The following is a 22,041-nucleotide window of genomic DNA, read 5'->3' on the forward strand; positions in this document are numbered from 1 at the left end:
ACTGACTGGAGAGCTTTAAGGGCAAGCAGTGTAGTTTAAGGGAATGAATAAACTGTGTGTGTGTGTGTGTGTGTGTGTGTGTGTGTGTGTGTGTGTGTGTGCGCTTTCCAAATTGATGGAAGACTAGCCCTTGCGACTTTGTTGAAGGCCTTCTATGTCAAGAAACTTCGACATTTTTAAAATCCGTATCAGCTTCTGTTCCAGCCATGCTGAGGACTCCTCTATGATTCTGAAATCAGACCCTTTTAAGGCTTGTTGGATCAATACCTTCGTCACTTGGTGCCACAGTTTCCCTTCCAAGTGAGCATTCAATTTTTTATTTCAGTTTTGCTTGGCCATATCAAGCATGTAGCATAAACAATTCAAATTCATGCCTTAATAAAACTGTAAATCACAATGGATGGTAGACTTTCTGGGTAAGTCTGTAAATGCCAAATTTCTGTCTGCAGCATGGAGGTTGGCTTCCCTATGGAGTGCTTTGGTGGGGTTCCCACTAGGCTCGGTCCATTTAAAGCTCTGAGCTGCTCTGTTTTGCGATGAAAGGAAGGAGGTCCTTCACTGAGAGGGGAACCTAGAAGAGAATTCTGAGGCCGAGGAGCCAGCTGCTATAGTTTCCTGTCCTCCTGGGACAGGGGAGTGCAGCTGCAGCCTGAGCCTCTGCCGGCTCTGAGAGGGACGCTGGCTTTGGGATCTCAGCGGGAGGATGCAGACGGGGCAGCCCAGCACAGGATGCATGCGAGCCAAGCAGAGGAGGCACTAGCATCTGCCAGGCTGATGGAGAAGAGCGCTGCCACGGATCCTGGAATCGCTGAAAGTACAGAAGAGTGGGGAGAGGGGAGGGAGCCCAGTGTCCCAACGGGGGATCCGCAGCACTTCCTTTCTGGTGTGATTCCCGTTAGACATGGCAGACAGAATCATTCAGAGAAAGAGTGGGGGCGGCGGGAAGGAAGTCAATTGTTTTTCATGTTTATTGATCGCCTTGAATGAACGTCTGTGGTAATGGGGTGGGAGGGGGGAGTGGAGGAGAAAGGGTCAGTCTCTCAGGGTGAGTGAGTCGCCATCCACTGTGGCAGTGGAGGTGCCCAAGGCCACGTGTCCCCCAGGGACATGGGAGTGGACGTCAAGTCTACCCAGGGCTGGGAGGAAGGACTTGAGATGCTTGTTTCAGTGTTTGGGGTTGGAGTCTCATCCAGATGCTTTAGATGTTTTCCCCCTATTTTAGAAAATAATACACATATAATTGCAGAGAAGATGGCCACAGAGATGAGCAATATGATAGAAAAGTGCGTATCTTCACCTGAGTGCTGTGACCATTCCAATTTGTTCTGTACACATGGTTTATATAGTTACAGCTACATGTACTGTATCATCGTCTGCTTTTTTTTTTTTTTTTTTTTTGCTTATCTATAAAGTGCGTTTTCCACATTATTAAAAGCACTTTAGAGCATGCTTTGAGAAAGATTTTTTTTGGGTAGAAAAAATTAAATGACCATTACAGAAAATTTGGAAAAATACAAAAAATATAAAAAAGCAAGTAAAAATATTCATAATTTCACTACCCAGAAATGACTTCTCTTTTTATTTTGGTACATTTTATTCTAAGCTTTTTTCCTATGTGTGTATAAACACACACACACATATATATAATGTATTTTCCTCCATGAAATTCCAATCGTATTCCTAAGTGTATATAAGCTTTACATTCTGTTTTTTCACTTACATGATTAAAATTTTTTATAATTGTGATTTTTAATATTTGTGTAAGATTCCATCGTGTGTGTCCACGAGCCTTTATTCAGCTGATCTGCTGTTGTTTCCACTGTTTTGGTTATTATAAACAAGATGATGGTTTTCTTTACATCTGTCTTTAATCTCCTGTCTCTTGGTATCTAGAAAAGAAAATTTTGTTTTTTGGAAATGGATCTGGATTTTTCCCTTAGCTTCAGGGAGAAACTCCCATTTGCATAGCCTGCTGCAGTTTTACCCATACAGAGTCCTTGAACTTGGCTTAGACTCTGCTGGAAGCCTCTAGTAGTGGTGGTCTTCCTCCAACAAAACTCATCTTTTTAAATTAAAAAAATTTTTTTAGTTAAGTATTTCTTTGAGCTTTGTTGCCTAATGCATTGATATGTAGCCACTAACTATATTTGGCTCTTCAAATTTAAATTAATTAAAATAAAATAAAATAAAATTAGAAATTCAGTTTCCTGGTCACACCAGCAGCATTTCAAGTGCTCAAGAGACACATGGAGCTCATGGCTACCATCTTGGACAACAGAGATACAGAACATTTCCATGATCTCAGAAAGGGCTATAAAACAGCACTCAAGGACAGATTACCCCAGGCCCTTCACACCTGGTTTCCTTGTCGTGGGGTCTCCCTGAGTTTGCCACCCCATTTGAGCCCCTCTCCCGAGAGCAGAGTTTGAGTGTTCAGCTCCAACTCATGGTCCTCTCCCACCCTCTTCTTGGGCACGACCATATTTCAGCCTTCTCTTAGTCTGAGTAATAACTAATCTTTGCAGGCAAAGGTGGAGCTTAGATCAGGTTCTTTTTTTCTCTAGATGAGTGGGAATTTATCCTGAGATCAGAGTGATAAAAACACAAGTAAGCTTTCTTAGTGCTATTCCCGGAAATCTTGAGACTCGGTAGGGGAGAAAACAGAGACCCCTAGTTGAAGAGGAAGTGATGGTCCTTGGAGAGCTGACTGGACCCTTTCTCCTCAGCACAGAGGAGGGTCAGTCTTGTTGGTGGGTCCAGGGCAGGTCTGACAGCAGAGCTTGGGTAGAGTGAGGTCATCAGCCACCTCTTGCCTTCATGCAGGACTAGCTCTATGTCATTGGACTCCGACAGTGAGTGGCAAACGAGTAGGGACTGAGAGGCCTGGTGCATCAAGGGAGACCAGGTGTTTAGGGTGCGCTGTTAAACACACTAGCTAATTGAGAGGGACAGGGCTTGGGACACAGGACACACACCAATGCTTGTAAAAAACACAGCTCCGAGCCACTTACATTCATATTTCAACAGTAGCGCCAGTATCTGAATTCCTAGCAAATGATATGAACCAGATGTAAAGAAAGGCCCTCAGGCTTAAATCACTTTGGTGGACAGCCTAGTGGCCAAAGAAAGTCTTGCTACAAACTAATATTTGTTTGGGAGACAGATTCTAGACACCAGAGGGATTGTGTTAAAGGCCCTTCCCCAGCCTGGCCCTCATCCCTGTCCACTGCCCCTTTTTGGAAGACAGTAGCTCAGTGGGGAGGAAACGGAGGCCTCTCACCTCTCCAGGCCTCCGATTAGCTGCTAGGCTCTTGGGTCCAGAAGAACAGGCGCAAGGACCGCGTTTGTCTTGCTCAGGGACAAACCCGCAGGCCAGACACAGTGGGGTCTCCCTAAACACTGTTGAATGAATGAATGATACTTATTTTATCACCTAAATTCATGACTTTAAGCAGTCTCAGTCAGGCCCCAAAGGACAAGTAAATGTACTTTATGGAAAATTACGAGATTTTGGACCCCAGATGGCCTTTCCTTGGCTTCTTTCTTAATACTTTATTTTTATTATTTAATACTTAATATACACGAAATATTAATATATTTTAATATATTAATTTATTAATATATTATATATAATATATTAATATCAACACATCAATATTAATATATTTAATACATACAAAAATATTTGTAGCATCTACATAGTAAAGTGATAAATAAAGCATGGCAATGAAACATACACCAGTTAATGCCACCACCAAAATTAAAAACCAAAGTTTTAGCAGCACATGGATGCTACCTGCATTTTCAGGTGCATCCCTGCTGTCTGACAAAGATAACCACTATTTTCAATTTTATGTTTACCATTCCTTGGACTTTTAAAATACAGTTTTACCTCCTCCTTTGTGTGAATCCTTAAACAATATGTTTCATTCTGTTTGCTTTTGAGTTAAAAAAGCATATTGCTTATAGTCCTTTATGACTTGCCTTTTATTCAACATTATGTTTCTAAGATTATCCTTATGGCTGCAAGTAGTCATGTGCCATGCATTTTTCACTCCTAGTTAATATTCCATTTCTGTGAATATACCAGAATTTATGTATTTACTCTCTCGCTAATGGACATTTGGGTGGTTCCAGACTTCTGATTATAATTATTATGGTTGCGAACACCTTGTATGCCTGATTGCTGTGCAAGAATTTCTCCAGGATGTAGAGCTGGAGAAGAATCACGCATTGGTGAGTGGTGGTGGGTGCAGTTTCAACCTTCAAGATGTTTCCCTATTGTTTCCCAGAATGACTGCAGTAATGTTTCCTCCCCACAGCAGATTTCCCATTGCTCCACATCCTCACCACCACCTGTTACTCACCTAGGTTGAATTAGGTTTTGTCATTTTTGCCAGTCTGGGGAGTATTGTGTGGCATCTCATTGTGCTCTTCATTTCCACTCTCCTGATCATTAAGGAGGCTGATCACTTTTCATATATGATTTGGTTTTTTGTATTTCTCCTTTTGTGACATTTCTATTCAGGTCCTTTGTTCTTTCTCTTTGGGATTATTGTCTTTTTCTAGACTTGGAAGACTTATTTCTGTGTTCTGGATTCTAATCCTTGGCTGATTAAATATCTTTCAAATGTTTTCTCCCCGTTGCTACTTACTTATTTAATGGTGTTTTTGGATAACTCAAAATTCTGTTTTATTTTTGAACAGAAGTTCTTGATATTAGAGTTGCCAGCGTTTCTCAGTCTTTCAGTTTTGTTTCTTAAGAAACCCTTCCTTATCTTGAGTTTGTGAAAATACTCCCCTAAATTATCTTCTAAATGTTTTAACATTTCTCTTTCATATTTAAGTCTTTGATCCACCTGGAATTGATTTTTATTTGCTATGTGAGTAGGAATTCATATCTTTCCCTCCTCCTCCCCTTCCTTATTTTGGACAGTCACTTAACTTAGCAACATTTATTGTACATTGATCTTTTTGCCAGTGACCTGAAATGCCAATTCAGGCTCTGCATAATGAATCTTGAAATCTGGTAAGGCATGTCCCTCTACTTTATTCTTCTTTTTAAGGAGTATCTTTCTCTCATTCTTACTGATCTGAGAAAGGATGGCGGTGCCGGTGCTTTAGATCATAAATGCCAGGGACTCGCAACTTGACAATTTGTGTGCAAAGCCTGCTTATGAAGGCTGCACCATGTAGACTAAGCCCAAAACATCTGTCTGTGATGCTGAGGTCCCCTATTCAATGTAGAACATTCTGAATCTCTTCTAGCCTTGGACTATCCTTTCAATATTCTTCTGAGTCCTAAATTCCTTAGACAGAAGAACAATCTAACATGAATGTTAGAGTTTACTCAAAGGCAGGAAAAAGATCAGTGTTTGGCTTGTAAACCAGATTCTCTGGAAGTGAAAGTCCCAGGAGGGAAGTGGCATCGTCCCAGGCTGGGTTGTAGACTGTGGTTTGTGCTGTCATGCATTAGGGAAGAAAATGGAGCAGAAACATCCTGCTTGAGATATACACGCACAAAGCATTTTTTCATCAAAGCCTTTGCTTCTTGACGAATAGACTCTAACATGCATCTAGGGAGCATCTCTGACGTAGAAAAAATCCAAGGTCAGAGACATATCACGAGGGAAGAATCCATTCACTCTTCCAACTACTTATTGGGCACCTGTAGTATTCCAGGCACTGTTCCAGGCTCTGGAGACACAGTCCTGAGCAGGGCAGATAAGGGGCTGACATTCTAATGGGGGGAGGCAGGCAATATAGATCAATAAATAAACAAGATAATGTTAGATATGGATAACACCCATCTGGAGATGAACGCTGCACGTTCCTGAGAGAAGCTTTCTCTGAGCAAGTGTGAATGGCAGGAAGAAGCAGCCATGGGAAGCTCTGGGTGGCTCATGCTCCTCCTGGACCAGCTAGTGAACAGCCTCGAGGTGCCATGTGGGGACCTGAAGCAGACTTATGAGGCTGGAGAATGAATAGAGCGAGGAAGCAGGATGCAGATGAGGTTAAAAAGATAAGAAATAGCCAGATCCTCTGGGGACACTCAGGCCATGGTCAGGAGCTTGGGTTTTATTTTAATTGAATGGGAAGCCAGTGGAAGGTTCAAAACAGGGAAGTGAGGACCATCTTCAAAAGATGAGGAAACAGATATGTAGGGACCATGAGAGACTGAACCGAGAATACTTGGCTAACAGGCAGCAGAGTCCCCGGACCCGAGCATCTCAGATTAGCCCAGCAGTCTTTAGGCCCCCACGTGCTGCATCCAGCATTGTTCCCGGGCTGTTGGTCTGGCTTTCCGTCTGGCTGGCTTCTCATAGCAGGAAACTCTGAGGTTTGCTGACTTGTCTGCCAGGAGAGGCTTGGGGCCATGGGAACAGAACCATTCAAGCCTAAATGGATGCGGATTTTGACTGCCTGTGTGTATTATATCATACCTGTCTGTTACAGAAGGTTTGTTTGGATCGATTGGAATATTTATCAAGGAATTATTCAATTTTTTATAGAATTTGGATTGTGGTCCCCCTGTGTCTGCCTGTCTCTGATTATCCTCTTACAGTATCAGGGCCATCCTCCCATGGCCTCTGATGTTCCCTGTAATCCAGCATCTGTGTTTCCCCTCTCTCTTTGTGGAGGTAATACTATAGCTGATAACTCAGCCCTTCAACAAGGGCTCGTCAGCGGAGCAGCTGGGCGCAGCTGTCAGCACCTCTGGTCCCTCCTCCCTGCTCTTCCGTGCTCTTCTGGGTGGGCGTTCACTCACCAGGGGCCTCACAACCCGCCCCCCACCGTCTGACACCTTCCTGCTGACTGCAGTGACCTCCTTAGGAAGCTGTCTGACCAACATCCTTCTTCAGAATGCCCGCTGTGTTCTTCCAGACTCGTGGTCCCGGTTGTCGGTGAAGTCAGGGCTCCATCACGGGGCCTGCCCTTGACCTGTCCACGGTGCAGAGAGCCCAGGACAGGAAGCCAGGCAACCCGGGTTCCCATTCCAGCTTGCTGGGTGACCTTGGGTAAGCCTGTCAGGACACACACCTATCACATCAAAGAGTCACCCCCGTGATTCTCAAACTGCTCTGTGGGACCGCAGGTCTCTCTCTGCAGAAGCAGTTTGAATTTTATTCAAAAACTATTTTTATAGCTATAATAGAAAAACACAGCTCCAATGCCAAATATCAACCAGTTACGAACCAACATGGTAATTTGTTTTGCTCGGCTGACTCATATTGCACAGACCTTAGGATAGAGCTTTTTCTGCCATCTGTGTGTGTGCGTATGTATATGTGTGTGTATGTGCGTGTGTGTTTGTGTATATAGCTGTACACACATATACTACTTTTTAACATGTCATTGGTTTGGAAGGTTGTAATTCTGCACTGATTTGTTTAAAATTCAGGCCTTGGCATATCTTCACCCACTAAATAGTGCCAGCAAGTGCATTACTGCAGCACGTGCCCCCCGTCTCCCCATGAGCATTAACCACCAGGCGGGGCTCAGACACACGTGTGCTAGGCATGCGCTTGTCATACGTAACCATCAGTTTACTGAGTAAAACATACGACACGGTGCTTTGTGGTAACACAGGCTGGGCCTGCCTTTAATAAACTTTTTATTTTGGAATAATTTTATTTTTTTATATTAAATTATTTATTGAAGTACAGTTACAATGTGTCAATTTCTGATTTACAGCACGATGTCCCAGTCATGCATATACATACACATATTCATCTTTATATGGAATAATTTTAGATTTACAGAAAACTTGCTGAGATGGTATGGAGAGATCCCCTCTACCCTTCACCCAGCTTCCCCCAGCAGACGCACAGCACCATTGTCAGAACGGGGCAGTGAACATTGATGCAGTGCTATGAACCGAATTACAGACTCGATTCAGACTTCACCCGTTCTCCCCCTGCTGTCCTTTCCCTGTTCTGGGAGCCTCGCTGGCAAGCCACGTGACGCTGGGGTCTCATGTCTCCTTAGGCTCCTCCGCTCTGTGACACGTTTTCAATCCTTTCTTGTGTCGATGATCTTGACACTTTAGGGGAGTGCTGGGCATGTAGTTTGTAGACTCTCCCTGAGTTTGGGTCTGTCTGATGTTTGCTCATGATTAGACCGAGGTTATGAGACTGCGGGAAGCAGACTGCCTGGGCTGACCCACGTCAATGCGCTGAGGTTTTGCCCACGAGTAGCCAGATTAGTATTTCCTCTTCTTGAGCTGGATTGAGGAGTGATGAGCCATAATGATCAAAACCTTGAATACTTCTGCTTTCATTCCCCAAAAAAGATATGAAAAGGATTGAGTGGAGGGGGCCCCTCATCAGGAATCACTGTGACCGTCGAGCGTGTGAAGGCAGAGGGACCCTTGAGAAGCAGCTCTCAGTAAAGTCCCTGAGACCTTGGCCAAGGCCCGAGGGGGAACAGCTGATTCCGTATTTTGTGTCACTTTTGAAAAATTGGGGAGAGCTGGATAAGGGGAAAGATCTGTGAGTCACTCATCTCAATAATTAGGAATTACTTGATACTGTTGGAAACTGAATGTCTGAGGAGGACAGTCATACTGTGTGTGTGTGTGTGTGTGTGTGACAGTGTGTGAGGGTGTGGAAGTGTGAGTATATATATATATGCATGTGTATATGACTGGGATTATGTCAGTGTGACTATGTGAGTGAGTGTGTGTGTGATTGTGGAACTGAAAACGGGTGGGAAATCAGGACTGAGATGTGGTCCTCGTCTGAGCCTGGATCCGAGTCCTCCCTTCACTTTATTCAATAACTCTACATCTCATCTCCTTCCACCCATGAGAGGAGGATGAGACTACCTGCCCCTACCAACCCCACAGAGTTACCATGGGAAGAAATACGTGTAAGCACGCTCGGGAGAAATGTAACGTGACAAGCATGTGAAGGATGGTATTATCACCAAGGACAGCGAGAGGAGCAGGAGCCGGCAATTACTGGTCAGAGAGGTGAGGGAGAGAGAACAGGGACTGGAAAGAGAGTGAGGATCTAGAAACACAGGCTTGATTAAAACTCCAGTGTAAATTTTGTGCTTGAGTCGGTGCTTTGAATTCCAAGGTCAGAAAAGCCTTCTGTGTAGATCCAGGGAGCCACACACTTGCTGCCTGGCTTCCCCGTTGCTGGCCTGATTTCCGTTCCTAACAGTGACTTGCTGCTGAAGTCCAGTATATTATAGACTAATTAAGGCTGTTAATGATAATGGCAATCCAGTAAGTAATCGACGATATTATCCTGATCTATCTCTGTCACCCTTCTCTCATCAGGCCATTAAGGTGACAAGCTTCATGGAGCACAGTAATCTTCCTTCTGTCAGCCCCCTTGGTGCCTTTCTCCCTGGAACAGCTATGGAATCTCTGGGGCTGAGTCATGTAAAGATGTCACTCGTGGGCCAGATGACCTAGCTCCTCCATCCAGAGTCTGTGCCATCCTGAGACCTGGGCATATGCAGTCCTCATTTTTATGCTCCCGTCCCCTCCCCTAGTATTCTTGCAGAGACTTGGGATATGAAATGAGAGCAAAGGAAGCAATGTTTTGTCAGTAAGGACTGGTTTAATAAATGAGGGTCCACCCAAACAAGAATTTCTAGAGAGTCTCAAAAAAAAAGAAGGTGGAACTCTTTATCTATTGATACAGAGTGATCTTTGAGATATATTAAGTGCTAGATGCAAGACAGTGAGTATAATATGGTACCTGGTCATAGTGTGGCATCCTTAGTGACAGGTGGGTCACCCTTGTGAGCCACCCTTAGCTCTGCAAGCTAAGCCACACGTAACTGAGAGGGCATTTCAGTCCTCCCTGGTCCACAGGCATTGGATGAGGTCCTAGCTCAACAGGAAGCATCTAGTGGTTTCTCCACATCCTCAGGCTCTTGGCTGCTATAACCCCCTCTCCTTACCTATGTCCCAGCTGGACACACAGTGTTGGCAGCTGGTTTGGAAAGTGCAAGTTGGGGAGGGAAGGAGGCTTTGGGATTTTCACTAAAAAAAAGAACTCGAACAAACTCTCTCCCTTGTTCAAAGGCTAAAACTGGGAACCAGGAGAAAGAATGTCTTATAGTCAAAGGCCCCCGTATAAAGCACTTTCTTTCACTCTCAGACATTGATTCATCACCTTTAATTTTGGATGGGGACATGCATATCATATATTCTTTCAAACCACAAATCAACTGCCATCTTTCTCTTCATCGTCTTCCTCTTTCAATCTCCCGTGAAGGAGTGATAGTGGCTGGGGACCATCTATTTCCCTGGCATCAAGGCTGAAAGGGGCCAGGATAACAAATGTCCCATCAGAACCATGTAATGTTCTCTGCTGAATTGAGACGTGCCTTCCCCGTCACCCAGCTCTTTTGATGGTCAGGAAGCAGGGAGCTGCAGAGCCAGCTGCTGCCTGGGTGACCCAGACTGGGGAGCTGAGGAGAAGCTGCTGGTTAGGAGGGCTCTGAGGGTGGCCAGGAGGATGGTGTTCCTCAGAACACAGGCCGCCACACAATCTCATCACGGCCAAGTCTGTGGTCTGCCGATGGGGCCAGGAAGCTTGACAAGGGGAAGGGAGTAGTTCCTGCTGGTGACAGTGATATTCTTTTTCGTTTTTGTTTTTGTCTTCATGTTCTTTTTCATTATAGTTACTGCAAGATGTTGAATACAGCTCCCTGTGCTTTACGGTATAAGCTTGTTGTTTATCTATTTTATATACAGTAGTTAGTATCTGCCAATCTCAGATTCCAAGTTTATCCCTTCCCACCCCCTTCAACGATAGTAATTTCTGAATGTTGACCATTGCGCTAAGCATGGCACAGTAATCCCATGATGCACTGCTGCTCCACTTACCCAGGAGAGGAGGCTGAGTCAGTCTAGGAGCAGAAGTCGTACAGGTGGGGTTTGCACCATGCTTTGTTTGAATCCAGAGTCCTTGTGCTCACTGATTCCTCTAGACCACTGACTTTCAAATATTTTTGGCTGCAACCTGCAGTAAGAAATGTATTTTACCTCATGCACATACACATTTGAAATTAAAAATTTTCACAAAGTATTTACCCTTACTAGTGTGTGATGCATTCTGATTTTTTTTTTTTTAGTTCTATTTTTTTAAAGGCTAGTTAGCACTAAATTGGTTTCACAACTCACTGATGGATTGTGAATCCTGTTTGTAGACGGCTCCTCTTGGCGTGTGTGAGAGTAATTTTAACTACAAAGAGCAATTCTGATCAAGGCATGTTTCTCTGACCCTGGGACCTGCTTGTCCTCAGCTTGTTTGTGCTGCGCTGGGTTGGGGAGACTCCAGAGGCCATTTTAAGGGGATGGATACGAGCCAGCAATCTGGTGGTAGAATTGACACCCCTTGCTGTATCCAGCACGGTGTTAGGCTCTGTGGAGATTCCGAACCTGCACACTCAAGTTCCTGCCCCGGGGGAGTTTGTAATCTTCCTCAAGGAGCATCATCGTGTGAAATAACTGAAGAACAATATCAGATAAAATCCTTGAGGGATCTGAAGGAACATGAGGGATCTCCACCATTATTTGTCCACACACAAGCCTTTCCGGAAACAGCCGCAGACCCAAATGAGCTTACACTTAAAACATCTTACTTCTCCTTTATCATCTTCCCCCTCCTCCTCCTTCTTAATAGGCACTACATTTGTAAGATTCAAGACTTCAAAGGGTCCAAAGGGCAGGTCGTTATAATTCCCCCTCCCATCCCTATCCTCAGCTACCTAATGCCCTATCTGTAGGTAACCAACTTTTCTAGTTTCTTGTTTATCCTCCCAGAAATAGTCTGACACCCGTAAGAAAGGGTAACTTAATTTTTCTTTTTTAAAAACACAAATTATATCATATTTTACTCATTGTCTTGCATCTAGTACTGAATATATCTTGGGGATCACTGCATATCCACAGATAAAGAGTTCTACCTTTTTTTTTTTTTTTACAACTCTCTAGAAATTCTTGTTTGGGTGGACCATCATTTATTAACCAATCCTTTATTGATAAAACATGGAGAGTGTTTCTAATCTGGTGCCATGACAGATAACAGAGCAGTGAATGACCTCCTTACATTGGGTTATGTGTCTAGATCTGGTCCAACAAGGTGGGACCCGTAGGACCTCTACCTACATCTCCATCCTTGCATTCTGCCATGCCCTCCCTTGCTTGCATCCTCAGCTCCAAGTCTGTCAGCTGCCTTCTCAGTTGTCTCCAACTACTAGGCCTCTGCACACTGCTCCTTCTCCTTGGAATATGTATTCCCTTCTCCCCTGCCAACACCCAACTCACCCTCCAGGTCAGCTTGAGAAATACTTCCTCATCCTCAAAACATTCTGTAATCAATCACTCAATACTATACAGAATGGCTCTAAAAGTCCTTACACAGATTGAAATTTTAATAAATTCACTTCCGTATATGATATGAACAATCTGCAAGATAAAACACAGAGGGAATTTAATCATAATATACTATATTTAATTACAGAAATGTTGCCTTTTGACATATCCAATATCATTTTAGATACATTTGGATATAACCATTCCATATAGTGTAGTTTATTACTTGGAGAAAGAAAGAAATGAGAACAAATGAATCATAAAAAATTCCACTGAAATTTTGAGTAAATTCCTTCTCTGTTGCATTTTGCAAATTGTTTACATATTATATAGACATGAATTTATTAAAAATTCAAGCTGCCTAAGAACTTTATGGATATCCTAAATTAAGTTGTTTTTTACCATATTTTGTCTAACATGTACGCATTACATTTAACAGTTCTAAAATTAGAATCTATCTTTCTGTTAATACCATCTTGCAATGTTGTGGACTGGGCAGCAGTCTTGACGCTGTTATCATTGTCTGAGCAAAGCACACACTTGGTCATGGTTGTTCATACTGCTGTCACTTCAGTTGAGTTAGGCATGTTATTGATATTACATGTTTCGGGTTTAATTTATATTTAACATATCTTCAAAAAGATCACACTCTGATTTGGCACCGCAGCGAGCAGCTTATGCAGAGAGGCAGGGAAACAGAACAGCAGGTTGTCAATTTTATATTAGCAAAGCAAATTTTTATCATTGGAAAGATAATATTAATTTAATATATTCTTGCAGTGTAATAATCAAATGCTCTACAATACAAGGCTGTTACGGGCTAAATTGTGTCCCAATAAAATTCACATGTTGAAGCCCCAGCCTCCAATGTGACTGTATTTGAAAACAAGTCCTTTAAAGAGGTAAATGAGGTTAAATGAGGTCATAAGGGTAGGGCCCTATTCCAGTATGACTGGTGTCCTTATGAGAAAAGGAAGAGAGGCCAGGGGTGCATGTGCACAGAGAGAAGGCCGTGTGAGGACACAGCAAGAAAACAGCCATCTGAAGAGGCCAAGGAGAGGCCTCAGGAGAAATCATCCCTGCCAACACCTTGACCTTGGACTTTCAGCCTCCGGAACTGTGAGAAAATAAACCTCTGTTGTTTAAGTCACCCAGTCTGTGGTATTTTGTCACAGCAGCCCTAGCAAACCGACACAGGGACCTAAGAAAGAAAGACTCCCACAAGTAGATGAAGCTATGTTACATTTTGTTGCTGACATGGGGGTGAAAGAATTGTCTATCACAGGGCAGGCGTGAAGACATCCAACATCTAGTTTGCATAACAGGTGTCAGTGGTTTGGAAGAGCCCAGGAGGCAGTGGTGGCGCGTACTTTTAAGAAATGCTATTTCATCCATCATCCATCCATGGCGCCATTTTCAACTCCCAGTTGAAAAGTGATTCAGTGGCGCTAGACTCTGAATAACACGTTTTAGAAACACCGTAACCAGTTTATCTCGATTATCTTTCCCTTTTTGTCTGCATGAGAGTAATAACAACAAAAAATCTATCTGAATGATTCTAAAAGTCTTCCAGTAAGTCTGAACGTTCCAAGTGATACCAAAGCATTGCACTTAATTATCAGTGTGCTTTTTAATTTATTTTTCAGTGATACCTAAACTAATGGCATTCAGTGGCATCCTGGATTTGATGAAATATGGTGTATTAGTTTGCTCTGGCTGCCATAACAAAATACCACAGACTGGGTGGCTTAAACAGCTGTTGTTTTGTTTTTTTTCCCCACAGTTCTGGGGGCTTTAAACTATATTTGGGAAGCCTCATCTTTTATTCTGCAAGGCCCCCTGAATGGCACCTTTGGTTCTGTGGAGTGGCACCCACCTGTGCTGGGGAAACTGCGTGGGTGAGGGGAGGCAGGGTTGACTTAATGCAGATGTAAAGATAAGGTCACCATCCTCAGAGGTGAACTTTGATGAAGACAGGGATGCAGTGAGGTTGCTGCTGGGGAGGCCAACCTCATAGAACACACGGGAGGAGTACCCACTGGAACTGGGAAGGCCAGGACGCATGGACCGATTCTCAAGGACCTTAGGAATCGTTGGCAACTTGGAAAAGAGAAGATGACCTGCTTGTCAAGCAGGCGGGGCTCAGAGGCGCTGCTGTTTGTGTGCTGAATGTAAATGAGCATTTGTCCCCACAGGCTGAGACGTTCCGGTGACACACACACCAGAGCATCTCTTGCTCCCTCTTAGCTCAAAATGCTTCCCTAACATCATTCTTTTTTTTTTTTTTTTTTCCTTTCCTTTCATATCATCAGGGTAAAAGAGAGGAGCTAGGGTGGCTCAGTAACCATGAGGACTAATGTCCCGCATCATTTTTGGTATGATTTTTACCCAGGTACTTTTATGTAGTCTCCAACTGTCCCAGGCCCAGACTTGCCATGATAAGTGTGATCTGCTCATGACAACATGGGGCAGGCAGGAAGGGGAACAGGGCTGTGCCTGGAGTGAGAGCTTCCTCCAATTGAGGGCCAGAGATGGGGAACTGAGAGGCCGACTCTGCTAAGTTTGGGCCTGGTCACTCCGTCACTTCGGCGGGACAGTGCTGCTATGGGTGACAGCAGTGCCCAGCTGGCTGTTGGAGCTCTGGGCAGGCTCCTGGATGGGAGGAGACAAGGGGAACCCCTACACAAGGTAGAAAACTTTACCGTGAGAGAAACGGGACAGAGCCACTGTAAGCTTCCTGCCTCGGTTGAGATTGGGAGACTGGCTCCGGATCTGGGTAGGGGCTTGGGGGGTGGGAAAGCCCAGTATTCAGCCTGTAGGAGAAGGGAAGGCAGAGGCAGGGGAAGTGAGGGAAGGCCTGGCACTCGTGGTTTGGGGGAGTCCTTTTCTTATTTTATTTATTTGCTTGTTTATGTACTTACTGCCAGAGGAACTACAACATAGCAGGGGTAGGGAAACTGAGGTACAGGGCGGGCCAGTGCTAATTCTGCCAAGGGTTTCTCACAGACTTGGAAGACAACTTTGACCTCTGTTTGTCAGCCTTCCAGAATCTTCTTAGGCAAGAGCAGGAGTGGAGGGCAAGAGGCAGCTGAAAACAAGTCTGAGGGCGTCTGTGCTGATTTTCTCCTCCCGGTTAAAGGGCCCTTTCAGTGTCTCAGAGCCCCGCGTGGCCTCTCCCTTGTGCATGATGTGGAAAATTGCCTTCTCGTGCACTCAAGGCAGCCAAGGAGGGCATGGTTTGTGCGGGGGCCCTGTTCTCATCTCTTTGTCAATTCCTCCGTGACAGCTGCAGACGCAGAGACCACACTTCAATTATGTGCCCAGCAGGTGAGGGGTGCTTGGACAGGGGCCATCACGTTGAGATCAAGGAGGTAATTCATCCTTTTTACACACCCGTGGTCTGAGCGAGGATTGTGCATACAGATTGTGGCCTTGGCCTGGGAGCAGGGGAGAAAAGGTGGAGGGAGGGAGGGAAGGAGAGAGACAGACAGAGAGAGAGGGAGACAGAGAAAGGGAGGAAAGGGCAAGGTTGCTGAGAGCCAAGGGAATGATCAAAAGGCCCTTAGGGAATAAGCTTGTAAACCATGTGTGTCTGCATTCTCTCCCCCTCATCCCGTCATTCTGGGCATTTCTGCAAAGGACTGCTTCTGCATCAGGACATACCAAGAAGACGTGAGGCAGTTGCTTCAAGGGAGGGTGAAGACGTGTGTTGGGGCTGCTGGGTGGAGCAGAATTCTTCCCGCCTCACTGCCTGCTCCGTCCTTTGGGTTCAGCTAGCTGTGGTTTTTTTCAAACTTATTCAAATGCTAGACGTGAGGGCTGGCTGGGGTGCCCCCAAAGGAGACCTGGATGATTCAACGTGTGAAACCAGTTGCCTTTTGGGAAGAGAATGATTCATAAGGAGCTAGTAGGGTGAGAAGTCTTTTCTCTTATCAAGCAAGGCCGTCTTACTGGGGTGCGGTGGGGGGAAGGATATGGGTGGCAGCCGTGGAAAATCTGACCCTCTCAGGCTTGAGGTGAATCCAGGAGGGCGGCAGCTGGAGCAAGATTTTGGCAAGTGGCTACTGCTGCTCCCCGGGCTCGTGGTAGCCTTGCTTTGGAGCCCAGGTGAAGGGCGCTTGGACGTCTGCACAGCGACCATGGGATGCAGGCAAAGGGGTGGGACAAGAGCCACTGGCTACAAAGTCCTGTCAACCCTGGGGTGTTGCTCTGTGTGTCTGTGTGTGTGCGTGTGTGTTGGGGCATTGTTACTCTGTGTGTATGTGCGTGTGTGTGTGTGTGTGTGTGTCGGGGCAGTGTTGCTGTGTATTGGTGGCAGGGGATGGAATTTCTGTGTGTACCATGCTCGGAAGCTCCGACCTGATTCTGCTGGTGGCAAATGAGAAGATATTGAAGGGAGGGGTGAAGACAGGGAATGAAGTGGCCAGGTTTGCATTTTGGAAAGCCTGGTCTGGAGGAAGACAGATGGGCTGTGGGGGACACTGGGCAAGGCGGTTGCCGTGGTTGACCAAAGAGATGACGAGCTTGAGACAGGGAAGCCGGTGGGGGAATGTGAGAAACCCTGAGGAGGTGAAATTGTCAGGAGCACAACCTCACCTTTAAGGATTCAGTTATGGAGTGAGTACTTGTTGGTGGGGGTCCCAAACCGAGGAAGGAATAACAGGCCCAGGATGAGAGCACTGGGGCCCCCTGCTTCTCAGCCACCTTGAGCAAATCGTGTTGTCTGGGGCAATTAGCTACCCTGCTTCTTTTGGAGACCTTTGATCTCTGCAGCCACTCAGAACACTGGCTTCGTTGATTCAGTTTCTCTCTCTCCATCTCCGCACCCAACCTCCCCCCACACACTGTCTCCTCTTGGCCCGGGAGTATTTTGAGTTGAAGGGAAAGTCTGGTTAGGATGGAGGGAGCCTTGAATAGGACCAGGCATAGGCTTTCCTTCCTGTAATGTTCCCAGGCTTGAAGCTGAGGGTCTCTGTGCCCACTAAGCCCCCCACACCAAGTGGGTCTGGGCACTTGGCTCTGGGTCCCAAGACGAGAGAGATCCAGCAAGCTGATCTTGGGCTCCAAGTGATGTAGAATGGTCTCTGAGATTCCTGATTGTTTTCACTGGTCATCAGCAAAAATGGAGAAGACAGGGAGGATGTGGCATTTTTCATAAATCTAAATTTATTTGGTTTAGGTTTCTGCTTTTATCCTTAGATTATGTTATCCCCATTTTGTGGTGTTAACAAGTCATTTGAAAAATGAAATGACAGTGATAATAGGATTTATTTTTAAAGTGCTTATTTGGCAAAATATAAAGTTGGCAATCCTGTGTTGATCTACCCTCCCCCAAATTATTTTGAAATTTTCTTGGCATGTGAACAGTCAGAGTCTGGGAACTATGGAGATAGAGGCTACATTTCTGCTTCAAAAGATAGTGTAACGGGTGAGAGCCTGGTGGGGCTCAGGACACGCCACCCCCAAATATGGCATCTTGGCACAGTGAATATTTCAAGCTGAAGGAATTTGAGAAATAGCAGGTGCAGGAGCGACTTTTTGATCTCCCCCTGAAGCAGGTCATAGACCCTCGTGTGAGAAGTGCCCTCCCTCTATCTAGAGAAAAAGGAGCATCCTTATCTCTGAAGACAGAGGGATACCAAGAAGAATCTGAATGAACAAGCCTTGTTAAGTTTCCCCCAATTTCCTATTCTTGGTCCATTCCCCTTGTCCTACCATGTTTTCCCACATCTTTCCTCTCTTCATCAAACCAAGCATGAAAACGCTCAGGTTTAACCACTTCTTTGGGTCTTTATTTCCTTATGAAGTTTCCCACGTCACATAACATTTATATTAAATAAGTCTATATGCTTTTCTCTTGTGAATCTGTCTTGTTACAGTGGCCCAGCCATGATCCCAAGATCACGGAGAGAAAGATATTTTTCCTCCCCTACAAGCCCAACTCTGGACCCAGACAGTCTAGGCTCACACAGGGCTCCCACATTTGCTGTGTGTCTCTGGGCTTCAAGTTCCTGCTCTTTGAAATAGGAGTCATGTAGCACCTATCTTATAGGGTTGTGGGAGCTAAATAAGTTTATACATTCTCTATTATTACTTCTAAAGATTTCCATTAAAAATAAGATTTCCTTGCCTACCAAGTGTTTTAATTCCAGATATTCTACCCGGGAGACTTGGACTGTTTCCACTCTGGTGGATTAATCCGATCTCTCTCCTACTCCTTTGCCATTTAGGGCTTTGATGAAAGGAAGGGGCAAAAAGAACAAGAGATCGAAAGGAGAAAAAGGCAAGGGGATGCTCTAGAGCTCTGTGCATGGACTTAAAGTCATGGGGCCAACAGAAGAACCTCTTTGAAAGACAGTTTGGCAATATCAGTCAGAACCATGTTTTCTCCCCATTTCACCCAGCAATTCACATCTTGGAAATGATTCTGTGCATGAACTTACACATATACTTAAAGATATATGAAGAAGTACATTTACTGAATCATCTTTTTTTCAAAACATTTTTTTATTGAGTTATAGTCATTTTATAATGCTTTGTCAAATTCCAGTGTAGAATCATCTTTTTACAGTAACAAAATCCTGGAAAGAAATCGAATGTCCATCAAAAGTTCTCATTAAAATATTGGACATCCATGTGGTACAAAATCACACAACTTAACAATGAGGCATATTTATATCATGATATGGAACAGTCTCCAAGATAATTAAGTTAAAAAAGAAAAGGAAAGGAAACAAAGAATAAGAAGAGAATGATTAGTGTGTTAACATTTACTTTTGTCTTTTATGGGAAAATATACACATACATTCTTGTCCATGTGAAAACTCTCTCTGGAAGGATTCCCAAGAAAGTGGTGTTACTGGCTGCCTCTGATAAAAAAGAAGGGATTTGAGAAGCCCAAATACAAGAGTCTTAGTTTCTATTGTTCTTATTTTTCATTTTATTTGATTTTTTACCATGTGCACGTATGACCCTGTAAAATAATACCAAAATACTTTTAAAATGAAATTTTAAAACTAAGGTATGGGGCCAAAATAAAAGGAGAAACAGAAGAACAGTAAATAGCTGCCTTCTCTTCCTAGATGCTGTTTAGCACTTTTTTTTTTTTTTTTTTTTTTTTTTTTTTTTGGTACCATTAGACCTGGCGCTTGGCTGTATTACAAAGTTGAAAAAGTCTGAATCAACTCCAGTAGGAGTTTCTCCCATTCAGTGGTTTTGATTTCTCTTGCTGTTCCTGGAAGACAGGTAGCAGCTTGTACATCTCTTCTCTCTGGGATGTTGAAGAAGATCCCCTGTAGACCTCTCCTAGGGCCCTTTGCACCGTGAGAGAACGGTGATTTGGGGGAAGAATTCCTTTTTTTAAAAAAATTTTATGATAGTGTCATTTTATTTTATTTTATTGGATTTTTAAAAATTGTACTTTAGTCAGTTTACACTGTCATGTCAATTTCTGGCATACAGCATAATGTTTCAGGCATACATATACAAACATATATTCATTTTCATATTCTTTTTCATTATAGGTTACTACAAGATACTGAATATAGTTTCCTGTGCTGTACACTATAAACTTGTTGTTTATCTGTTACATATATAGTAGTTAGTTTCTGCAGATCTCAAACTCCCAATTTATTCTTTCCCACCCTCTTTCCAGGTAGAGAATTTCTGACTTCAGTAGGAGATTTCTTAAGTGAGAGGACTGTCCTCACAGTGCTTAAAGTTGAAAGGTCTGTCTATGCCCCTCAGTAAGACCAGCCCTGTTTCCAAGAATATAGCTTCTAGCACTGGTTTGGTCATGTAGCATACGTTTAATCTTGCCAGGAGCTATGAGGATGGGTGAGTGAGGAGCAGCTGAGAGCACGGGGCAGGGAGAGGTCCAATGGAAATAGACGTGAAAGTGGAGACACCTCAATGACAAGGCTCATCCAGGGACACAGCTACCCTGGGATCTCAGGGCAAAAGATCAAATATAAGAACATCTGGAAAAGATCCCCAGCCCAGAGTACTACCCAGAGCATACTCACTAGACTGTATTCATTCGTCCCTCTAGAACTTGGCGTAGCTAAATAGTCTACTTGATATGCCGTATGTGCCCCCTCCCTACTCCCCTTCCAAATGATACTCTTCCTTCAAAATCATTCAGTTCATTCATCAACACTTGTCAAGTATCTTCTAAGAGCCAGATACATGCTGGGTGTTGGGGGCATAGTAAGAATAAGGGCTGGGCCTCTGAAATTGAGGTATGTGTTTCAGGGATACACAAAGCAGTGAGATAAACATGGTATCTTCCCAAAGCATCAGTTTTACTTGAAGATTGGGGTAAGAAAGTAAAGGAAAGCCACTTAAGTGCCAATAATTTAAAATAATATTCTTATATTAAAATAAACAGCTCTATTATGGAATAGGGGCAAAATTTGCATATATTTAAAAAATAAAACTTGAGATTTCAAAGAAATTGCATGCAAGTAGTTGACTTCTTTGGACTATATCCCAGAAACTTGGGAGTACACGTGTTAATTTTCTTCTGTCATGATGGGTGCATTGACTGAAAAGTTTCAAAGTCCTTATTGCATGTCGTGGGGGGAAATTGAAGAGTTTTCATTAGAGAAGAGTTGCAGTTTAGAAATGTCATTTTCAAGGAATGAGAGGTATATATACAGGCCAAACACTTGAATTTATTTCTCCTTCCTCCTGAAACCCCACTAACATGACCATAAAGCATTAGGGAAAAAAGGGACAAAAGACAGGAGAGGTAATGACAAAAGGCAAAAGATGTCTACAAAATTGTGAAAGCTGGAAAGCGATGGGCGAAGGCAAATGATTTATGAGTAGAGAAAAAGCTGAAATATTGTTGGGGGAAGTTAAGAAGAAGCAAACTTGTTTGCACAAAGAAAACCAGGAACCAGAGGTATGGCTTCCTCGGAAGTCTTCTGGGATAGACTGTGCTGTGGGCTTTATATGTGGAAACTCTAACCCCTAATGTGAATGTGTTTGGATGTACAGCCTTCAGGAGGTAATTAAAGTTAAGTGAAGTTGTAAGGGTGGGTAGGGGCCATACTCTGATAGGATTAGATTCCTTATAAGAAGAGATACCAAAGAGTTCTAGTTCTCCCCACCCTCCCACCACTCCCATCCTTGGCCCCCTCAGGCACACAGAAGGAAGGCCATGTGAGGAGGCACAATAAGAAGGCAGCCATGCACAAGTCAGGAAGAGAGGTTTCACCAGGAACAATGATCTGGGACTTCCAGCCTTCAAACTGTAGGCAAATATATTTCTGTTGTTTAAACCACCCAGCCTGTGGTGTTTTGTTACGGCAACCTGAGCTCACCAAGACACACTAAGGCAAGTCATGAATTTTCAAAATGCCATAGAAAAATAGCCTAAAAGCCAGGGAAGTAAAGAGTAAGGAATATAAAAGAGCAGGAGTCAACATGATGTGGGGCTTCTCATCAACAATATTGGAAGTTAGAAAACTGTGGAGCCATGACTTCAGAGTTCTAAGGGAAATTGTTTTCAAAACTAGAATTCTGTACCTAGCCAAACTACCTCTAGTATGAGGATACATGCTGCTTAATTTTATGTGTCAACTTGACTGATCTAATGGGATGCCTAGACAGATGGCAGAGCATTGTTTCTGGGTGTGTATATGATGGTGTTTCCAGAAGAGAGTAGAATTTAAATCCATAGACTGAGTAAA

At 43.9% G+C, this 22,041-nt stretch overlaps 1 protein-coding gene across 3 annotated transcripts in view; it reads left to right on the plus strand.

The window, feature by feature from the left end:
* Positions 1 to 22,041, plus strand: part of PLXNA4 (plexin A4) — a 561,131-nt gene that overhangs the window by 78,878 nt on the left and 460,212 nt on the right. Inside the window, exon 1 of one of the 3 annotated variants that reach the window (XM_045511049.2) lies at positions 16,004 to 16,255. The exons of the other annotated variants lie outside the window; for them this stretch is intronic. The gene's annotated coding sequence lies outside the window, so the exon portion shown is untranslated. Of the gene's footprint in view, positions 1 to 16,003; positions 16,256 to 22,041 lie in introns of those variants that run through there. 3 annotated transcript variants of the gene reach the window in all.

The sequence above is a fragment of the Camelus bactrianus genome, chromosome 7 (assembly GCF_048773025.1).
Source record: "Camelus bactrianus isolate YW-2024 breed Bactrian camel chromosome 7, ASM4877302v1, whole genome shotgun sequence".
NCBI lineage: Eukaryota > Metazoa > Chordata > Mammalia > Artiodactyla > Camelidae > Camelus > Camelus bactrianus.